This window comes from Mesoplodon densirostris, chromosome 4 (assembly GCF_025265405.1).
Source record: "Mesoplodon densirostris isolate mMesDen1 chromosome 4, mMesDen1 primary haplotype, whole genome shotgun sequence".
In the NCBI taxonomy this organism is placed as follows: Eukaryota; Metazoa; Chordata; class Mammalia; order Artiodactyla; family Ziphiidae; genus Mesoplodon; species Mesoplodon densirostris.
In genome coordinates this window covers 160,389,974-160,398,802 of record NC_082664.1, presented here as the reverse complement: position 1 = coordinate 160,398,802, position 8,829 = coordinate 160,389,974, and the positions used below count along the sequence as shown (strand labels likewise).

At 45.0% G+C, this 8,829-nt stretch overlaps 1 pseudogene; it reads right to left on the bottom strand.

Moving 5' to 3' along the window:
* Positions 1-6,629: 6,629 nt before the first annotated feature.
* Positions 6,630-8,359, bottom strand: LOC132487667 (solute carrier family 25 member 36-like; annotated as a pseudogene).
* Positions 8,360-8,829: the final 470 nt, after the last annotated feature.

Genomic DNA, 8,829 nt, shown 5'->3' with positions numbered 1-8,829 from the left:
CAATATGGATGTGAGAAATCTGACCAAAGACGCATAGGGAAATGTCTGACTCGTGTTGGTGTTGATCATTTCTTTCTTTCATTCACATGAGTCACCTGGAATTGCCATATTCAATGCAAGGGTGCATGTCCTAGGTTTATACCAGGTCTTTGAAGTGGGCAATCTTTGTTTATTTCTGTCTTGCCACTGCCAATTCCACCTTCACTATAACTGTTTCCTTGAAAGTTTGGGTGAGTCTTAACTTCCCCCTACATGGAGTTGGAAGATTTTGCTTTTCACCTGCTCATTTTCTAATGAAAGTGAGTTGCCTCATATTTACAGAGACAACAGGTCAGCCCAGGGGAAGTTTCTGAAGTATGTAGACAGGCATGATGCTGAGATGGAAATACTGTACCAGAGGCAACACTTAAAGGATCAGGGCAAGCCAAGTGGCCCTGTCCTCGTGGTCAAGCCAGTCTTGAATGCCAGGGGAGGATAAATGTGCTTAGGATAGCAATGATTCTCAAACATTTCCTCCAAAAGTGGTTCTAAGCAACTGTTACAAAGGTACAGAATCAGCGAGATCCAGATATTATATCAATACTTGGACTTAACCAAGGAGACTTTATGTGCCTTCTGACTGATGCTGGGCTGGTTACCAAGCAAAGAGTAATTGAGAGCAGAATAGCGGAGTTTTATATGAACTTGGCAAAACTAGAGCAGATTCTGTTGGGATGTCCCATAGATGTCTACTCTTTATTCAATCTTTGTTATGCTTGAAATGCATGAAAACAGGAAACTGCCTTTAAATGGATGCAAAGTATTAGGAAAATGAATGCCCAACTACTAGGAAGGGAAGTCTTTGGTAAAATGTTGGTGGATTGTTTGGAATTAAACTTATGTAAACGGATAAGAGTAAATCGAAATACAGTAAAGCACGCACTTCTAAATGTGCTAAAGAGTGTCATTCAGAAATAATTTAGCAGGGACTCATTCTTTAAGTTGAACTCAGTAAACATCCATTACATGATGCTCTCACATTGGACAGTGGGTGAAAAATGAAAGATACTGATCCTCAAAGACTAACATGGTATAATGACAAAGTCAATGAACAAAGCAGAACAATTGATCCAGGTTAGGAGAGCTGAATACAGCTCACTTCGGAGTGTTTGGGAGGCTGCTGGTCAAGGAAGGGGGTTTGGAGTCTTCTGGAGAAGACTCCAAATGGAAGGGCTGGGCTGGTTGGTGCTGACTGGACGGAGGAAGCGTGAGTACAAGTAGGAGGGGCAAGGAGGCTGGCTCACCTGTGGAGCGTCAGCAGGAATATCAATGAAGGGTGATGTATACACTCTTGGAGTAGTTCACACACTGGGTAAGTGCATCGAGGAAGGCCTCACGTGGGTGTATGTAGAGATGCATGTGGATGGAATTGTGGCTGGTGATGGGGGCTGACTGATTACAAAAACGTCCTCAGTGTGACATGAGGACAATTTGCTACTGCCACCTGGGTTAACCTCTCCTGGCAACCTTGCAGAGGGGACATTATGGGAAACTTTCAGCAGAATCCCTGAGACAAGGCTTGGACCTATAGATGAGACAGTTTCTATGGTGTTTCTTGGCTCTCAAAATTTCACAGTTTCAAAGTTTCTCTAATTAATACCGCTTATAGCCAAACATCCAGGATCATTCCTATTGCATCTCTTTTGTTCACTGTACCCTTGTTTGTTACATTGTTTTCCCCACTAATCTGTAAACTCCCAGAGGCCACAAACCACATGTGCTCTTTTTTTCTCTGCATCTCCAACGAGGTATGAGAGTTGCATATTATCCCATTGGTGCTTCACCAGTTCTTGTCCAGTTTGGGGGTTGGTATCAGAGCCTCTAAATGCTTGTGTTATTTTTTTTTTTTGAGCATCCACAGAAGAGATGGTACGTCTCCAGTCTTCCATGACCTAATCAGCAAACTCATACCTGCTGTAGCCCAGAATTACTCAGCCAGAACACGGCGCCAGCATCTTTATTCCCCCAGTTTGAAGTCTTTGATGCAAATTAAATGGAGGGGCCCTGTACAGCTCATTTACTTACCCTGCCATTTTAACTGAATGCTCCTTGACTTAATTTTATCCCAATGAGTATAAAGCATCGAGAGACTCTCCCATAAACATGGAGTTGCCTCTGACAGCTTCTGGGAAGGAGCCCCAAGGGGGTAGCTTGGTGATTTACTGTACTAACAGCACTGCAGAACAGCTTTGGCACCAGAAGTTTCTAGGGCTTAATTACTGCCTTTAAAATTTAAGCCAGAGTTAGGCACTGAGCAGTACCCTGCAGAGGAGGGAAAAAAAGGCATAATTACATAGCAAAAAAAAAAAAAGACTTGTAAGATGAAGTTGGTGTTATTCTTTGTCGTAGGTCCTGTGGAGACACCAACCTAAATATTTCATCTTTCTTTCTATGGTTAATATTATCCATTCTTTGTATGGCCTCTATTATCTATACAAAGAGACCTGACCCCTTTGAATCCAACTGAAGTATTCTCTCCAGAGGTATTACAGGACTTTTACCTACTCCTTAAAAAAATCAGGATTTTTCTACTCCTTTCAGACAATCTCTGGCCAAGGACATAAAAATTCCAGTAGTCTCCAAAAAATGTTCATATACTTTTAATTCTCTGAACCACCCATACCCCCTTCTCTCCCATTTAACTGTTGAAAATATATTATATTTTAAGAACAGTTCAGGGCCTCCCTGGTGGCGCAGTGGTTGAGAGTCCGCCTGCCGATGCAGGGGATACGGGTTCGTGCCCCGGTCTGGGAGGATCCCATATGCCGCGGAGCGGCTGGGCCCGTGAGCCATGGCCGCTGGGCCTGCGCATCCGGAGCCTGTGCTCCGCAACGGGAGAGGCCACAACAGTGAGAGGCCCGCATACCGCAAAAAGAAGAAAAACAAAAAAAAAAAAAAAAAAAAGAACAGTTCAGAGTTCCAAAGACAAAACACAGAAAAAAACCCACAAATAATGCGGGGCTGCTAGCTATTTTAAGAAATAACAATTTGAGAAATACAGATTTTTCTCTAAGGGGAAAGCCTTTCTTCAAAGTGGGAAATCACTTTTCATTAAGAAGGAGTTGGTTAATACTCCCCAAAGTTCTTCATTTAATGGGGAAAGGATGCCTCTCATGTTCGCTTCAGTGCTCTGTTGATTGTGCTTTAAGAATTTAGCAGCTGTGCTGGGCTTCCCTGGTGGTGCAGTGGTTGAGAATCTGCCTGCCAATGCAGGGGACACAGGTTCGAGCCCTGGTCTGGGAAGATTCCACATGCCGCGGAGCAACTAGGCCTGTGAGCCACAACTACTGAGCCTGCGCGTCTGGAGCCTGTGCTCCAACAAGAAAGGCCGCAATAGTGAGAGGCCCACGCACCGCGATGAAGAGTGGCCCCCGCTTGCCGCAATTAGAGAAAGCCCTTGCACAGAAACGAAGACCCAACACAGCCAAAAATAAAATAAAATAAAATAATTTAGCAGCTGTGAACCTGAGGGCAATATTCCAAAAACCAGGCACTGATTGCCCGTGTCCTTGGGAGAGGTGGAAAACCTAAGTGAATGGGAGTTGAATTTTAAAGATGTCTAGGAATTCTGAAACGTATTTTGGGCAACTAGGCTAAACAGATCGGGTCATCTTTGGCATTTGGCAGCTAAGAGCTCTGCAGAGAGAAAACTACAGAAGAGGAAGGAGTGCTTCAACCCCTTTTACCTGCTGCACCCCATCTGCTGGGACTGCTAGTTCCTGAGCCATCCTTTGGCACTATTGGAGCTACTTATAATTCCCCAGTTGGATGTTGTTGCCACTGTCTTCTCTCTGACTGGCTATCGGATAAGAGCTCAAACATCACCTCCCCCAGGTAAGATTTCACTGACTTGCCCAGCTGGCCCCAGACACTCCTCCTCTCTGTTTCTTTGATTCCTCATTTATCTCCCTTGTAACACCGAAATCTCCATTCAGCTTCCTTCCCAAGGAGAGTGAATTCTAGAGATCTTGAAAGATGTCTTGATTTCTGTAGCCGCACAGCTTAGCACACACAGGTGCTCAGCAAATATTTACTGACAAACAAAACTCCTAGTCACAGGAGCTCTTTTACTATTGACCTAATTTCAAGGGCCACCATTCTGCAAGTGTAATATCAACTTTCCAGTGTTCCAGAGATATGCCTGTCAGAAAACAGCGAGTCATTTTAAAGTCTGTGTCTAGTGCGTGGATGGATGGTGACCTGAAATAGTTTCTCTTCCCAGAAGATAAAATAAAGGGAAATTAGGTGTGATTAGGAAAGATGCATCCCCACCCCTAATTACGTTAGTATGACATGAAACAGATAATAGGGAAATAATAACGTGGTTGGAAAAGTCTTGGCTAAGGAAGGACCAGCAGTGAGTGGGGCTTTGAAAGAGGAGGAGAAATGCATTGAACAGAACTGATGGTGCTATGTCACCAGCCTCTTCATCAGATTGAATGTGTGAGTCACGTGGCCCTTGGTGGGCTGGGGTCCTTTATCCCACCGAGTTCTCTGATCCTTCTAGCACACAGTGTCAGTTACATGCTCCAGGATTTACATCAGACTTGCCAGGAGCCAGAAATTGTTCTGTGAGATTGTGAAATAGAAAACTGAATTCCTGAGCATAAATAGCAGCGGATGATATTTGCTTTCTATTGTGTGTGGCTGGGAGGGCTCAAAAAAAATCGTTTTTCTAAAGCCTTGGTATCATTTTTGTTGTTAATTCACTTGTGATAGAAAGACTCAGGGAAATAATTAAGATCACTTACATATATGTTTCTAGCCAATCAGAAAGCACAGCAGTAAGGGACTAGGACACAGATGCAGCCCAGTTGGGACCTGTCTTGGTACCATCACTACTGGTTGACCTTGGGAATGACTCGTCACCTCTCTGGACTTTAATTCTGTCACCTGTAGAATGAAGAGTTTAAACTGGATGATATCTTCCTAGCTCTAAAATCCTGCAAGACGAAATCTCTTCTTCTTCTTTTTTTTTTTTTTTGAGTACCACACTGGAGTTTAATTGTATAAGTTTCATACACCAGTATAGCAACATCCATAAGTGAAAGTCTTTTCATAGAATTACAGCAAATATCTTCATAAGGGCCATACATATAATACATTTAAAGTATTAAAAGGTGCAGTTGAACTCAACAGCAAAATGTAAAAGCTATATCCTGTTAACACGCTTAATCTGAATTAACTTGAATCTTTCTATGATTTACCATTCAAGAAATTAGGATGGAATACATTCCTTGTCCAAAGCAGTTTGTTCATTTATAAAACTATAAGTTAATTAGGATCACTACCTGCTCAGTCAGATAGCAGAGGGCCCTTCTTCATCATGTTTATGCTGCCCCAGATATTTATAACGTCACCTTAAAAAAAACCCAACACTTTGTAAGGGCAAAGCTGAAAATTACCATTTTCTCTACTAAATAAATGCAATGTATGCAGAGCTTCTGGAAATAATTCAAAGGTTCAAATTCTTTTTTTTTTTTTTTTTTTTTTTTTGGTACACGGGCCTCTCACTGTTGTGGCCTCTCCTGTTGTGGAACACAGGCTCCGGATGCGCAGGCTCAACTGCCATGGCTCACGGGCCCAACTGCTTGGCGGCATGTGGGATCCTCCCAGACCGGGGCACGAACCCATGTCCCCTGCATTGGCAGGTGGACTCTCAACCACTGCGCCACCAGGGAAGCCCTCAAATTCTTAATGTGAAACCAAATAGAGAAAGATTCAGAAGCAGTAAATTTTTTCCACTTTAAGAAAATGATACCTAGGTATGACAGGGGATAATTCAAGTTCATAATTAATAAGTCACTGAAAAGACATTGCATTCATTCATGTATCATTAGGTTAGAAAAGATAAGAGGACATGCTCAAGTCACTTAACTGGCCAAGAGTCAACATTTTACTGATTTATTGTGTCCCAGACTATTACCATTTGAGTTGATACTCAACAAAAAATTTAAGTGTTCAATTATGCTAAACATAAAGCACCTGTGAGCAGTGGAAACCAAAACATTTTAAAGCTAAAAATAAACATGTTTAGACACTACTTCATTTGTTGTCAAAAACGGTGACTACTAATGCCAAATGATTAACTTTAAAATATAGTGCCAGATCCTCTCAAGGAAATGTAAAAATACTGCTATCATTGTTATTTTTCAATTTTATAGGAATTATACAGAAGTTAGAAATTTATGACTGTCAATATCATCTTTGGAGAGTTATAGTATAGTATATAGTTACAGATGGCTTTGTCTAGAAGACTGGAAAAGTGCTCATGGAATAAACACTATACTCTGATTGCCATAAATCAACAAAATGCCAACTGTGTCCTGTAGACATGGCAGAGAAAATGGCAATTTTGAAGAAGGAGCACTTCTAAAGACTTTCTCTTGGAGGCAGCCAGAGTTTTTTTTCACATTACTAAAAGACTAAGTATGTGTTTATGATTACTTTAATTCCTACAACCAAACTTCCACTTAGGTATAGTTCTGTATTCCCACAGTATTTTCCTTCTGTCCGCCAAGCTGGCTTCGGTACTCCATGGTCCACTGTATCTTTTGGTCTTCCCCCTTTATAGCAGCAGCCTGGTGGTGCTATCCGTTGAGCAGGTAGACCACTAATTCATAGGTGACCATCATAATGGCTGTGTTTGGAATCTGTCTCACCAGATGAGCTGTCAGACCACAGTAAAGAGACCCTGATGGCACAGTGGTTGAGAGTCCACCTGCCGATGCAGGGGACATGGGTTCGTGCCCCGGTCCAGGAGGATCCCACATGCCGTGGAGCAGCTGGGCCCGTGAGTCATGGCCGCTGAGCCTGTGCGTCTGGAGCCTGTGCTCCGCGACGGGAGAGGCCACAGCAGTGAGAGGGCCGCGTACCACACACACACACACACACACACACAAAGAGACAGACCCGTAGCCTTCTTCTTTTTTTTTTTTTTTTTTTTTTTTTTTTCTTTTTGCGGTATGTGGGCCTCTCACTGTTGTGGCCTCTCCCATTGCGGAGCACAGGCTCCGGATGCGCAGGCCCAGCGGCCATGGCTCACGGGCCCAGCCGCTCCGCGGCATATGGGATCCTCCCAGACCGGGGCACGAACCCGTATCCCCTGCATCGGCAGGTGGACTCTTAACCACTGCGCCACCAGGGAGGCCCCGTAGCCTTCTTCTTGAACAAGCAAAAGCAGTGTCTGAAAAAAGGATCTAATTTTTTTCCCTCTTCACGCAGTCTTGTTCTTACAACTTCATGTGGATATGCTATAGTGTGGCACACATTTTTGAGGTGACGGCAGCTAGCATCATTCCCACAAAATCTGATGCTTCTTTTACAGACTCTTCTTCATTCTCCATCATAGAAGCAATCTTATATTCCAGTAGTTTTTACTTGATACTTTCATAAATAACAAAATGGATAACAGTCTCTGATATGCCAGCACATGAAGCAGGCATGCCCCTATAAAATCCTCTAAGTCCATCTGTCTGATACACTTTACAGACACACTCAAAAGTGCCCATTCGCTTTTCCCCACGGCTCCTTGCATCAAGCTGTCACCGAGTCTTTATCAGCCAAATGGGGTTGGTCGCTGTGATTGCGGTAAAACGAGGTGTAAGTCAGTCCATATTTCTACAGGAAGTGACCTGCGGAGGGGGAGCATGAGATGACACAATCTCACTCTTTTCTCGGGAGAAATGTGCAGTAAATGCCTGCCATTGCAGCTGAAATCGTGTACCTGGGTAGAATCAGGATCAAATAAACCATTCAAATCTTCCGTGCAGTTTGAATAAGCAGCGAAGTACTGGAAGGGGCCACCCCCAGCAAATTGCGGCCTAATCCTCTAAACAGAGAACGAGGCCCTTCTTTTTCCAAGATCACCTTTAGACAACGGAGAGGTCCGGGAGACACTACTCGATGGACACTGGCTCCAGCCATGGTGTTCAGCTGAACTTCAGAGATGTGAAGTGTCACAGAAGATGACTGCAGCTGTGGTTGTTTTTTTTGTTTGTTTGTTTTTTTGTTTTTTTTTTGCGGTACGCAGGCCTCTCACTGTTGTGGCTTCTCCCGTTGCGGAGCACAGGCTCCGGACGCGCAGGCCCTGCGGCCGTGGCTCACGGGCCCAGCCACTCCGCGGCATGTGGGATCTTCCCAGACCGGGGCTCGAACCCGTGTCCCCTGCATCGGCAGGAGGACTCTCAACCACTGCGCCACCAGGGAAGCCCTGCAGCCGTGTTTTTACAACTTCCAGTGGACATGTCAGAATACCTCCCACTGTGCCACCACATCCTCCCGCGGCAAACAGACGCGCCCGCGTGGCCCTCTGGCTCATTCTCCCTCCCGCGTGTCCTCCGGGCGCTGAGGCGGGACCGTAGCTTCCGCCCCGGCCCAGGACTGGAGCCGCTCGGCGCCCCCGTGACGGCAACGGGAACTGACGGAGACGCGGCTGCAGAAGGCGACCTGAGGCGCCCTCCCCGCGGCGCTGCAGTCACGCCGCCTCCCACTCCGGCTCGGTTTTCATCACCCGCGCTGGAGGGCAACGCCGAAGTCTCTTCGTAATAGTGTTTTCAGCACTTTTATAGAGTATTTGTGTTTTACCCTCTAAGAATCATCTATTATATATTGCAAACGTGTAGGTGGTTAATAAATAGTAAGTTATCGGGCTTCCCTGGTGGCACAGTGGTTGAGAGTCCGCCTGCCGATGCAGGGGACACGGGTTCGTGCCCCGGTCCGGGAAGATCCCACATGCCACGGAGTGGCTGGGCCCATGAGCCATGGCCACTGAGCCTGTGCATCCGGAGC